This window comes from Molothrus aeneus, chromosome 6 (genome assembly GCF_037042795.1).
Source record: "Molothrus aeneus isolate 106 chromosome 6, BPBGC_Maene_1.0, whole genome shotgun sequence".
Classification (NCBI taxonomy): domain Eukaryota; kingdom Metazoa; phylum Chordata; class Aves; order Passeriformes; family Icteridae; genus Molothrus; species Molothrus aeneus.
Genome location: NC_089651.1, coordinates 31,879,295 through 31,894,016, shown reverse-complemented (window position 1 = coordinate 31,894,016; position 14,722 = coordinate 31,879,295).

The window sequence follows — 14,722 nt, the reverse complement described above, 5'->3', positions numbered from 1 at the left end:
GCTTATCCAGTTTGCTATTTTTCCTGGGTCCATACCTGCTCTTTAGAATGGACCAACTAGTGGTGCATGTGCTACCATACAGTGGGTTGAACACAAAATCCGGGCAAAAAATAAATTAAGATAACCTAAATAAAAATTATACATGTTCTTTCATACAGTACTAATTATTTAAATCATTTCACCACCCACTCATATTAACTCAACTGTTGCCACAACCAAACAGTGCATGAGAGCAAGACCATACATTTTCCCAGTAGCACTTACTTAGATCTATTTAACATAGATCATTGTAAAAGCACAGCCTCATTCTGAAAGCTCTTCAGTGTCCTTGTTGTGTGGGATCATGAATGAGAAGGGTCCTTGGCACTGACATCTAATATGTGGCAGGGTCACTAGACAACTTTAGGGAGGCAAGCCAGATAATATAGCATAGGAAGCAGTTCCAGAAAAGGAGAAAAGCTTGCTAACATAATTGGGAAGAAGAACAGAAAATAGAAACCTTCGAAGAGTCACTGTATGAAAAGTCAACATTGCAAAATCTTATGTAAACTAGGTAGTAATCAGAGTCATTGGATTTAACAAATTGTCCTCAGTGAGAGCCTACCAGCAACTGCACATGAAAAGCTTCCATCTGAGCTGTGATATGCCAAAGGTGTGGCTGTCCTGTAGTGTCTGCCCTGTTTAAGGTATCATCTAAATGTACTTCTCTGTTATAATTAAAGTTTGTAGATCTTAAAACTCTTAAAACAGTTTGTTGGTGTGTTGATTTCTGTTGTAGCTAGTAGAGCGGTTCTAGCGTTTGTTCCAAGCCTGGGTTATCCCTTTTGATCATCACGATCTAGGCTTTGGGTACATTCACCAATTTATCAAATATTTCTATTTTTGGAAAGTTGCAGGGTTAATGCAGATTTTGGTCTGATAATCCCATTGAGGTTATCAGACTTTGGGTAATTCTCTCACTACTCTATACTGACATTTCTTCTGTAAAGGTTGTTTCAGTTAAACATTAACATCCAGCAGTCAGCCTTTAGTTGAACAAGGTGAGAGACACAAACAGAATTCATGAAAGCAGAAAAGAAAAAGCTTAGAAAAACTGCCAGAATCTAGAGTAGAGCATGGAATACTTGGACTTGCTGGTTTCTAATTTTGCCAGAGCACTTTTGGGTTATTTGCCAGCCATGGATTCCCCACCATTCTCAGTGAACACTCAGGCTGGTGGTTACAGCTATTGTGAATAACTTTGTTCACTTGAAATGCCAAAGGTCTGTGGGATGGATTGAATGAGTCCAGTCCTAGTAATGACCCGTGTGGGTGTAAACATGTTGCCACTTTATGGAATATCTGTGAGTCTTAGTCTTGAAAATTATAGGCAAGACGTAGCTTGTGGGTAAAGGCAATAACTTTTATCAGACCAACTGGCACAATTAAAAAGCTACAAAATTTTGAGTAGATTTAACAAGAGTTTCTGTAGAGAGTCTCAGAATCACACAATGTCCGACTTAGGAAGGGACCTCAGGTCCAGCGTTCTGGTCAAAGCATGACCAGCTGTTGGTTGCTCAAGGCTTTATTTAGCTAGATCTTGAAAGCCTCCAAGTCTGAAGACTGCACAGCTTCTCTGATCAGCCTGTTAGAACATTTGACTGACCTCATGGTTAAAAAAATCTGGAAAATGAAATAATCTCTACATCTAATTACTGTCTAAGCTTGTTTTGATTTATTTGTTGTCCCTCATACTCCTGCTAAGCACTGCTGTGAAAACCTTATTGAGGGAGCCTTCTCAGAAGTAGTCAGTCTGCTCTTGCATCTCCCCTGTGGCCATCTCTTCTCCAAACTGAAAAGGCCAGTTCCTTTAGCATGTCCTCTCAGGACAAGTGCTCTGGCCTCCAGCAATCTCAGTGGCCCTCTGGTGAAGGCAATCCAGTTTGTCAATGTCCTTCTTGTGCTGGGATGCCCAGAACTGGATCCATCTGGTGGTGAATCACTTCTCCCTCTCTGCTGGCTCTGTGAGTACAGCCTGGGCTGCTGCTGGCCCTCTCTGCTGTCAGGGCACACTGCTGGCTCATGTGCAGCCCCTGCCTGGCAAAGCCTCCACCTCCTTCCCAGCAGTGCTTCTTCCCCACTTGCCAGGACCCAGCCTATATTGGTGCAAGAGCCTCTTCCTTCCTAGGTGCAGGACTGTGCATTTGTCCTTGGTCAGTCCATTCCTCCAGCCTGCCTAGGTCTCTCTGGATGGCAGCCCCGGCCTCAGGTGTACTGAACTGTCATCCCAGTTGAATGCTGCTTGCATCAACTAGAGGAGAGAACACTGCACCAGCTCCCCCAGCACTGCTCACTGCCGGTCTCCAGCTACAGTAAAACACCTTCTCCCTGAGCCTGACCATTCAAAATGCTTTTTACTGGGTATGTATCTAGTTGGTCTGGTCTATCCAGACCTCCCAAACTGAATGCAGTAGTATTACAGGAGGTCATGTTGAAAGCTAAAATTTACTGAATTTAAAAACCAGCAACATCTGGAAATCTGTGTGTTTTTGCCTATATTATACTACCTGGTTCTAATAAAAGGCATTATCTATCCCTAAAAACTTTGTCTTGACTGTGTTTTTAAGCCATTGCAGTTATGACAGTATAACCACGTGGAGAGGTCCCTAGAAGACTTGTGAACTTCAAAATTCATATCTCATGTGTATGGGTGTCAATATTGCCTTTAACTATAAAACAAGGTATCATTTCTTTCACAGCATCTCTGCTTCCATTTAGATCATAGTATGGATATGTAGTGAGGGCAAACAAAGAGGCATACTGGTGGGAGTTGCCATTTTCAACTGCTTTGGTTGCAGAAGTTAGATGGCTTGTTGTCACTAGGGAATGAGGATTAGAGAAGTAAAAATATTGTCTCATGACTGAAATAATTAGAAATGTCTTGTGCATCTTCTATGGGCTCTAGAGTGTTCTTGCTCTTTAAGTGATGATGCCAAAAAGAGCTTTCTACACATTTATTTGCTGTATTCTTCAGGTGCTGACTGGTCATTCTTTTACCTGCAGGAATTGCAGAAATCTGAGCATTTGGTAGTGGAAATTAAATAAAAAACCTTGTTCTTCAATCATGCAAAGGACTAAGTAATGCTGATTAGTTTTTATAAAAGAAAAGTCCTCATAGTCTCATTTTGAGTACTACAGCTTCTGTGGCCCTTTCCTTGTGCATCTGCTCCCCTTTATTAAATAGAAAAAAACCCTCTCACTGTCCTTCACAACAATGAGTGATAAAATCTTTTTTTTATATATGTAGCTGTGTTCGTAAATATTTATCCAATTGCTTGGTAATATACTCTGAAAAGAATTGCATATGTACTTGTGAAAGTGTTCATATATTCCAGGAATGCACATGAGCACATGGTTTTGCAACCCAAATTAGAGCTTTTCTCATTCAGTCCAGGAATTTTGAGACTGATAAAGGAATAAATGCATCAGGTAGTGCATATAGTACTCCAGCAATCAGTACTCTGATTGGAATTCTGGGCAGAGACAGATACCCCCAAAATGGCCAAATTCCTCTTCCCTTTTTCTTCTGTTTGGATAAATCTTACAATATGAAGATGAGCTAGCACAGTAAAATTTAGATATTTCTAATTTTTAATAACTTAATGTTCCTTCTGTGTGCACTCTGGGCTCCCTCACAGACTTAAAAGTCAGCCGGGAGTCTAAAATCTACTTTGAGAACTATGCCTAAGGTTATCATTAGGTGTATGTACAGGTGATGTGCAAGCCACTGATTGGCAACAGTCTTGCACTCTCAGCTATGTATAATTGAAACTGAGATTTTGTTGTTGCTTTTAATCAAAAAAATTTTAAACAAAAGTGGACTAAAATGAATTCTTCTAGTAAAATTTAGAAAAAGCAATTAAGATGTATCTTGATAATAGATAAAAGCATCAGGAGGTCTGGTGGGTTAGGAAATGCTACTAACTGGTGGCATTCTTCTGAGTAGATTCACACAGATTTATGTGGCTGTTAGGCTCAATTCCCCAGCCTTGCTACAGATTCAAGATTTTGATATTTTTCTATTTAGGAGAATGCTGAATTACAGTAAACATTGATCATCTGCCTACCTTGCATGAATTTCAGAAGCAGCACAGACTGGGGCAATATGCAGTGAAAGATCATGGTATTGCAAACTGAAATCTGTATTCTGTATCAATAAAATCACATTTAATTCTGGCATCAGCAAAAGACAAAAGTTTTTATTTACTATAACTGAGTCCAACAGCATTGTCATCATAACTTCTGTTTCCCTCCTGTAGCCCATAGCAAAGTAGCTTTCTTTCCTTTATGATCTTTCAGAATAAACATATTTGGTCAGATTTGATTTGGTTGCTTACATGCACATACAGTTTACCTACTGATTTTGATAAGAATAGCACAAAACACCTTATTTCTTAAAACAGATGTGTATAAAGTATGGATAGATAAGGTGAAAAACAGCTGGTACCCTTGAAATAACTGTCTAGAAACTCAAGATACAGAAAGGAAAAGCATAACAATACTACTGAGAATGCTTCTTTTTGGTTCACCATCTGATTTAAGAGAACAAAATAGCTACTTAAACAGGATGTAGATAATATCACCCCAAACCCCCTTTGTAAACATTTTCCAAGGAGACAGTGATTAACTACTTCCTTTACAGGATATTTCTTGGTCAGCAGCGAGAGGCCAGACATCATGCTCTAGAAATATACTAAGTGTATTGTTTAAACATTTTTAAATTGATTTCACAGTTAAATTGTTGCGGATATAACAGTCCCTTTGAAAGTATAACAGGATGAAAGTCGGGCTCTCAGAAGCGTTGGGGTTTGGTTTTTTTAATGTAATGTTTACTTAAATTTTTCCTAAAATTACACTGGTCCTTCAAGTTGGAAAGAAATGTAGACATGGTTTCCATGTGCTTTGTTTCTGGTGGAGCTGCTTCAAAATTTCCAAAGTGAGGGGACAAAATTTGATTTTGCTGCTGCAGTGTTCAAGGTCAGTGATAATAATTTTGCCCTCATTACTTGCAGTGACAAACTCAGTGGCAGGGATTGTGTGAACAAGTAGGAGTGACAGCTCCTGCTGATTGTGAGGTGAGAAGAAGTGAGAAGTAGTCATAGGGGTTTCACAGGACATGGGCATGGTAAGTGGTGTTTCTCTGCCCTTTCTGACTTCATCTGCAGGGCAGGAATCTTTTCCAAGGGGAGTTCACCTTGGAATGCAAGGTTGTGCTGATTTGAACTAAGCACTGAATTGAATGCTGAAAATGTAATTGGGCATGATATGCAACGTAGACAAGCCCCATTCTTCTCTACTGAGAGACTCTCCTGTTCCATCACTTTAAAGGAAAAGTTCTTTGCTCTTCTCACAAGCTTTTGCTTGCCCCTCTCTCTGTTTCTCTGGTATGCTCATTGTGTGAGTCAAATGGAGAAGAAAGAGAGATAATGGGGAAGGAAGAGCATCTTCCCTCAAACCCATTCCAGCAATTCAGCCGAGCCCATGGTTCTGGAGGATCAGAAGGAAGCAGAACTGAGCTAAGAGTGTGGTTACAGGTAACAGTGGCAGCCAAGGGCTGGCTCTCTTCTGCTGCTATTGCTACAAGAACTAACAGTGAGTTGACCGTTATTTAAAAGGAAAAAGCAATCTTGGTGTGGGCTGCAAACGGTAAATTTAACAGCCCTGTGTGTGCATGAAGGGAAAGATTAAGCTCTTCAAGACTCCGTTTTTCACTCATGTGTTCTCTTGTTCTCAGGAACTTTCTATACTTATGGCAAGACCTGGAGGCTCTTTTTTCCACCGACCCAGAAGGAAGGGTGATAGACTGAGTAATTTAATTGATGCCTTTTTAAGTTGAAGAGAGCTGATACTTCGCAATATATTTGGAGCTTTTTAGAAAAAATCCTGAGGGTTTTTTCAAACCTGTTTACAAAACTTGTTACCATTCACAGTACTTTATTGAACTCCTGTGTGGTCCCTGAAGAATATCATCAGGATAGGGCAATACACCAGTCAGTCTCTATAGGTCTTAGAGTTATGGTGAAAATACCTTGAAGAGGTGGGGGAGCAAAACTGTTCTCAGACCCTTCACAGGAAAATACTTAACACTCTTTTGTCAACATCATCAAACTTATAGGAAGGGAATGTAAAACCTGCTCCTCAGTTTAGTAGATTTAATAGACACTTTGAAATAAATGCTATTTGGAACAGGATCAGGAAAATTAATGCAATAAAGAAAATTTTAAGTAAGCAGAGAGGAAATGGATATTGGTGGTCCATTGTGGCTAGATGTGGAATGAATAGAGGGCAATGTCAATTGCTTAGACCTAAAATGATGCAAATATTTCTGAACTCCTCAGATCCTTTCCTTTTCCCGGTTTTATACCTCCTTACCTTTTCAACTTTAAAGCAATGTGTATTGTTTCTTGTTTTAAAGGACCACTCAGAATAGCAATATTGTTAGGTATTACTGTCACTTTTCTGGATTAGAAGCCCTATTCATTGTTGGCTTCAGTTTTAATCAGGGAGAGTACCTGTAGCAGTACTGAACTAAATGTAATGGTGAATATATACCACTATCAGTGTTCAGAAGCATATAAATAATTGAATTATTTGAAGGTATTTAGACAGCAATTCTGCAAATTCAGTGTATTCACATCTAAATGCACTCTTATTGCAAAATGCCAAACAGGGAGCTGAAAATTCATATGCTGAAAATTAATCTTGTTTAAGATACATCTGTATTTATTGAGAGCTCCTTTAGGGGCAATACTAAGGGGTCCTTGTAAAGCCCTAGCCCAAGCATTGTTAGGTTCAGGAACTCAGTCTCTAATTACAGGTGTCTCTGAATATCTGCCTTGGAAAACAATGCACAATTGTCAAGACATGCCAAAAATTTTCTGTGCTCATATTTCTGCTTGTCAGTCTACAAGAGGGTTATGCAAAGTGTCTGAAGCTTTTTGTAGCCTCAATTAGAAGGTCTTTCAAAATTGTTCATTTGCAGCTTTTTATTTTTCTCCTTCAATCATTGGTGAAAAAGGTGATAGTACCTTTCTCTATCCCAGCTGAAACCAGGACAAACTTCTGAAACTTCTTAAATCCTATGGTATAAACATGAACAGTGAAGTCTTATGACAACTTGAAAACAATACAGTAGTGAAAGTTAGAGTTTCTTCTTCTGTCTGAAGAGTGATAGTTTGTGTGTGTTCTCTACCTAACTACCTGTACTATTTTATCACTTCTTTGGAATTTTGAAAGGAAGATCTGTTAATGTTTGCTCCGGATGACTCACAGGTTAAAAAAAGTGTGATACTTTTTTTGTCAAATACAAACACATTTTAAAACTTGTATTTAAACTTAGTATTATCTTCAAAAGTTCAGAAAACAAAGAGGAGGGAAAAACATTGCCAGTAAACTGTGTGACTAATGAGTCAGAGTAACTGAACTAGTGTTCATAATGCAGATTGGTTTATGCTGCCTTTAAGAGCATGCCACACATTATTATTCTCAGCATCAATTACAGAATATTATTTAAGACTGTAGCCAAAAATATTTAATTTCTAGTTCCCTAGTAGAACAATGACAATAAAGAAATTGTGCTTAGATGGATGGGTCAGATTCCATCAATATTCAAATCACTATTTTAAACGGTGCAAAGTATTTGTTTTCAGATAAGAAAGTTAAGTTCTTTTGTCTCAGTCTGTGGTTGTGACAATGAAAAAGAATTCAAACTTTTAATCAGAATAGGTCTGTGGGCCCCTTGGCTTTTTTTGCAGGATAAGTGGCAAAAAATAGATAGTAGCACACTGTAGGGATAATTGCTGTTTGGGTTTCACAACCTTATACCTCTCTAACCCAGCTTTGATGATTCCTCAGGCACCCAGTGGGAAGCATGCACATGCCATACTGACTTTACAACACTGTTCATCACCACTAGAAGTCTGACAATGGGGAGGTGTGCTAGACCATCTCATTTTCATACAAAATTCCAAGATTATGCTGTACTAATCATTGTGGTGATGTTCAGAGAAGCAGACATAATTTTAATATTTGACATGCTTCCATAGGAAGTTGTTCCTTTGGAGCTGTGTAGATTGCAGAACATGCTGAGGTATACCATACAGAACTGGAGAGTTATTTAATTTCTTTTTTCTTCTGTTTTTGTGTTTTATTTGCCTGGATTTGCTTTTATTTGCCTTTATTTTAATTGTCTGTATTTACTTACATACAGTATGAATTACTTTGCAGCCACCTTTGCAGGCATTGTTTGTAGGCCTCAACTACTTTCTTCATTTACCTTATTTTCCTGTTCCTTGAACTCTAAGCTCAGTGGCTTTGGAAACATTAGGGATAAGTGGAAATTCAGGAAGTCACTCCAGCTATTTAACAAGCCTATCTCAATCATGAGCCTTTTCTTTCTCATTTTTGTGCCATTTATGTATAGATCAGAACACATTGTTTTGGGTATTTTAAAAATTTTTGTTTACCTGTTGTGCAAATACCTCCTTTTCCTTTTTTATTTCTTTGTATCCTGTCTCTGGCTCTCACAAGACAAATTATTTTAAAAAGCAATAACTGAAAGCTCTTTACAGTTGGTTTATGGAATATATTTGAAAAACAGCAAAACATTCCCAGTATACAAAGTCCTTGAGCGACCTTTTGAGTGATCAAACACTATGCTTTTTTGTAAGCTTAATTCTTTCAATATTTTTCATACTTTGAAAAATTGCTTAAAGGAATCTTCTAACTTGAAGCTGTTTAACTTAGCTAAATCTTTGTTAATTTATTTTATTGTCCATGGCCATATGGTGGTAACTTCTGATATTGTGACAATTTTAGTATAGTTAATCACACAGAACCTGGGGTAATTAAAGAACTACCAATATGGCCATTTTACTAAATAACAACTGTTCAGCAGGATTGATACCTTATTCCGTAGAGTATTTTGTCTTTCAAAATCTTTAGACCCAAGGTAAAATTCTTAATATTCTGACATAGCTGCTTCCTCAATCTGGTGGCATCTAAACTCTGTTTCTGGTCAGGCTAGTAAGCCCCCAGCAATCAAAATCCATTGGCTATTTGTTCCTCTGGATATGTTGTTGCTTGAATCTCCTCTTCCAAGGAAGTGTTCTGGTAGTTGGTAGTGTTCATGTTTTTTGTGTGCATTTCCCATTTTCATTTTTGTTGTGTGCACACAAGGGGTTTTAGTTATTGAATAGGAGAGTGAGAGCATCCTACCCTATAGCCTGGCATTTAAGACATTAAGATAAAATTTGAATTTTTACAGACAGTGGAAGGAATTGAACTTAGGCATCTCATAGAATGATATCATGAGTGTCAGAATATTCTCTATGATAGTGAGAGCATCTCTATCAGGGCTCCCAGTATCTGAGCCTTTGAATTAAACACATTACAAAACCAGACTGTTAAGTTCCTTGCCCTTTGAAGGGAATCTGTCTTCAGAACAAATTCCATAACCTCAAATGGAAGGAAATGTCTCCTTCTAATGAAGACCTCTTCTGCACCTCAAATGATGTTTTAGGATATATCAGAAAGAATGACCATTAATTATGTTCATTTGCTCCCAGCTCAGAATGCAGTCTGTGGTCAATCTGAGTAGCTTTAGCTTCTGGATTCTGTTCCATGGCCAAGCACATAAAGTGTCTTGTTACTGCTCAGAACTGTTAGCCAACTCTGTGTTTCTCATGGCTAAGGAAAAGAAAGCTGTGGAAGGGCAAAATGCTGATTTTAATGTAAGAAGCTGATGCAAGTATCTTAACTAAGCCAGACTTCCTCTTTAAAATATTTTATCAAAATCCAATAAACATGTCATAAGCATTCTGTTGACTTATGCTTCCATCTTTCCTTGATTTCATCACTTTTTCACATTGCAATTGTATTGCTACTGTTTGAAAGTACCACCGTCTTAAAATGTGCAATCACTGTGATTGCACAACTAGCTGTATTCACTGCTATAGCAACAAGAATAAAAACGGTCCCTAGCCCATCCCATGTAAACAGTCTCTCACTGCGTTTTATTCTCATGCTGAATGAACATGTATGACACTATGGAAATTGTGTGCTTTGGTTTGGTTGAAGGCTGCTCACAGTGAGGCCAGCAGAACTGAATTTTACTGAAACCCTTGTTTTAAAAGCGGAAATAAAATTTCTGACCTGCTCCAGAGTACTCAAATGAGACATATGCACTGTCTCTCCAGCTTCCATCACAACCTCCTGGCAGGGGATCTCACCAGGAGGACAGGGGGCAGTGATTGTAAAGAAGCAAGTTCCAGCACGAGACACGTGCTCAAATGGAATATTCTAATGTTGGAACTTCAATTATTGCCTTCCTTGAGCCCCAGTGAGGCCTTGTCTATGCTGATATTTTTCATTAGCTCTTGCCTCATTATGGCATCTGAGATCACTAACATAAATATTCTCCATCATGAACATAGCTTCATCCCTATTTTCATCTGTTTCCTCTTTCTTCCTTTAAGGACACAGCAGTGAAGCTCTCTGCTGCCACCAGTTCTACTCTCTGAAGGAAAATCTGGAAATCTGATACCATCCTTCCATGAGCAGTTATTCTAGGTAATTTCTTCCTTTAAGCCTCAGTTCATAATATTGCATTGTTTTTATGAGGTTTCATTTTGTTGTTGGGTTTTTAATTAATGAAGTTTTGAATACAGAGGAAGACTCTAAAACATAACTGAAGAAAGTGCATGGTTCTGTTTATATCAAAACTAAAGTAGTATGATTTCTGTCACGTGAGTTTTCCTGCTATCAGGCTGGCACCTACAACTGTACCCCTATTTTCACACCATTTGTATAACATTACCTTTGAGACCAAGACTTTGGAATTATGTTATCTGTGACACCAATACTTTGTACAGTACTTTGTACTGTACCAATTTGCAACAGTTTGCCAACAGGTTCAAAAGGTACTACCAGGACATGTGTGCAGCCACCCAAACACACCCATGGTGATTGCACAAGTTTCATTTCCTTAGCAAACCAGACTGAAAAAAGACACAAAACAGAGAACTCAAAACTGTTTTTCCTAATCCAGCATAATATCCACATTCTAGCAAGTGAAAAAACCTGAGTATTTCGTTTCCCCTGTAAGCTGTATGTGTAAAAAGCAGCTTTGTTCCCTACTTATCGGGCTTAAATGCAGGAAATCCTTTGTTTGCTATTAGTCAGTTGTGTAATTTTGGTCAAATTCTCATCTCCCTCATCTCATTTCCCTTTTTGCCTGTTTAGAAACAGTATGGTCAAGCAGGAACAAGCACTTTGTCCATGTCTTTACAGTACTTAGCATGCTGATGCCCATGAAAGACTCCAAAAATTAATTCATATAGCAACATTCCTTTTGTTCATTATTGTATAATTAACCAAAACAGAAACAATATTCAGTCATCAAAACACAAAAAAATAGAGCTGTTCACAGCTAACTTTCTGAAATCTTCCTGCAGATTAGAGGGGATTTGTTTATCAACTAGCCAAATTTAAGCTTGTACAACTTTTTCTGGATAATTTAAAAGAAAAAAACCAAACAAATAGGCTGCTTCTTATGAAGAACTAATCTTAAATGACTTGTTTCTTCTCCTCTTAAGTACTCTTCCTAAGAATTCTTCTCTTAAGCAATCATTTATTTGACTATTTAGAATATGCCAGGATCCTAGGAAGGAAGGATTACTGTCTTTTTATTTTTTTCCTAAATTGAGATTAAAAACTACACTGAGAAATTTTTTTTTTTTCAGTTCAAAAGGACTACACAAGCCTAACTTACTCATTACCTTACTACAAACAGATCAAGGGATGGGTTCTATGATAAAGCAGTAAGGGCATACCACACCCTGCACCCAGTTTTAGCAGAAAAAAGGACAGGTTTTCACTCAAATTGCTTCTCTGAGATGCTGTTTACCTCTCCTTTTCTTTCAGCACCGACTAAAACTATGGATTTGTGCCTTAGGTTTAACATCTATAAATAAAGGTTCTGAACTGCTGACCATAACTGTTGTAGTCTGATTTTGCATGAGAAATGTGTGCTGTGCTTTGGACTATTATAGCAATGATCCCACAGAGACTGCGCAAGTTATGACAGACAGTCAGTGAAACTTTAGCTTAGTTTGGATTAGATGTGCATCATTCTCAGTTCATGTTAAACCAGAAACAAGTTTTATATTGACAGAGTCACCTTCTTCCTCCAATTACTTTAAGGTCTCTTTCTTCTGTACAGTGTTTGCAAAGGCAAATTTCTCTTTCATGCACTATTTTTAGGAATTTCCAGTATTCAAAAACTTCTGATAATTTTTCCTATCTGATTGATAACTAATCAAAAGCTGTTCCTGATTCATAATTGGAATTCAAGAAAAAAGCTTTGAAAATGAGATAGGGCCAGCATACACAATGTCAATTAACAGCCAATTACTAAACAATTCTTCTAAACTGGTATTAAGTGATGCTGCATGCAAATTAGCACGGAACAGAGGAGCAATGAGTACAGTTAAACTGAGGTTTAAGACCCGGAATAATGAGAAGCAAATATGTTTTCTGTGCTAGGAATGTGAGAACTGTCGTTCTAGAGTGAATCAATTCTCCTTCCTTTCAACCTTGAATCTTGCATTTTCATTGTGTGTACTTGCAGACTTTATTGACTTATTTTTTACTTAGACTGCTGCTTAGGAAAGAATCCCAAAGAGCTGGAGTCCAGGCTTGTGATGAATGCAACAGTACTACCATGAAACAGGACCTCTTCAGATCCCTTAAATGGAAAAAAAAAATCTCTTTGGGTATTAATTCTATTTCCACTTTTTTTTCTAGTGTCATGTGGTCTTTGAAGCAGCACATTGTGCAAGTTTTGTGCACTAACTACAGAACAGTCTGTTCTTAGAAAATGGATAATGCCTCACCAAAGAGCTGAAGTATAAGGAAACTGGTGTCAGGAAAGGCATATAAAATATCCTAGAGAGATGTTTTCTGTCAGTTGGATGCATGACACTTGTACCCACAAATCTGTACATGAAGCAGAGAAGACTCTTCTTCGGGTCTTGGGCAGGATAAGAGAGATATGATGTATGTTTTTAGGACAAATCCTTACACCTGAGATAAGTGAAGTTGATGTTTAAAATCTTCAAATGATAAATATGGGAAATAACCTGAAAACACAGAAAATATTATTTAACATTCTTATGGGGAAAAAAATCCCACAGATATTTATCCTTTCTTATCAGCAAATTTATGAAAAAAAATTACTAAGCTTTGCACATTTATAAAATCTAGCTCATATCTTACTGATTCTGCCATTTGTTAAACATTCATCATTACACTGACATTATATCTAAAAATGACTCATGCACTTGTATGTAGAATTTCAATAACATCCTGGTTGCTAGGCTACATGTGATCACTCTGACATATAAAGTACCTCTTAGAAATGGATTTTTTAAAGTATATAATGATCAAATTTGTAGAACTTGTTTATTCAATAAGTATTTCTGCCACTAATTAGGCAAAACAGCATGACATTTTATGCCTTTAAATAAATATTTAGTTGTATTGCACATGATGTCTAACTGACACATATGACTTTTTTTTCCATTTCAGTAAACAACTTTTTATTTCTGCCATATGCATGTGAAAGAGTAGTTTCTTGGGTGATTTTTCACCCAAGAAACTTGGCTTGTTTTTTCCCCCACTATCCATGCCTGTCAACATTATTACTTGTCTTTAACTGGTTTTTTATCTTTGCTTCATGCTCTTCCTAGCTTTTTCTGAGAACCAATCAAAGAAATCACCTCAAATATGCATATGGATTTTGATACATGCTTCAATGTCTTCATCATAGAAGTACAGGCTTGTTTATGCACATTGGCACTGAGTTTGTCCCTGCATTAACTGCTTCCTGGCAGAGACTGGGGAGATTTCCTGGTGCTGCCACTCTTCCATTAGTCCAACCTTCTCCAGAATTTGTGCTTATGACAACATCTGAGCTTTGGGACCAGAGCTATCTCTGCCACACTCGTATTTAATTTTAATTTGTATCCTAAATGACCTGTGGGAAAAGGATCAAACCTGCAAAGTTATGGGGTTGGTATATGGAGAACACCAGAGCTCATGCTTTCTATAAAACCAGAGGTTGATTAAATGAATTATCTTTTTCAGTTCTGTTGCAAAATCAAAAACACCCCAGAAAGTACATTCCTTCTGTGTCAGTCCAAAATACCTTTTTTCTTCTAGCCAAACATTTTTCTTAGTATGGATTCACAAAAAATACTTCATTGTGATTTTACTCATTTATTCTATGTAGCACTGGAAACATTTGGTCTTTTGAATTTTTGTTTTAAATTTAGTTCAGGCTTGATTTTTCAAAATGAAACTTCAAAAAAATTTTCATCATTTATGAAACAAAATATTTTGCCCAAAAAATAGCAAAAAAAGAGATTCTCATTTTCTGCCTCTTAGCATTTTTACATTCAACTATTGTTAGTACAGTAGAACAATATTTCTTTATTGATTATAAAAAACCCCTAGATTTATACAAATGCTTATTTTGGTCATTAGGTAAACATGCATCAATAGACAGTGTGTACCTAAATAAGAACATATTTTTTCTGCAGGACTGCTGCCTTATGTACCTTCAGTGCACACGATAATCAGTGCTCGCTAATCATTGAGAGGCCAATATTTGGGGGGAAAGTGG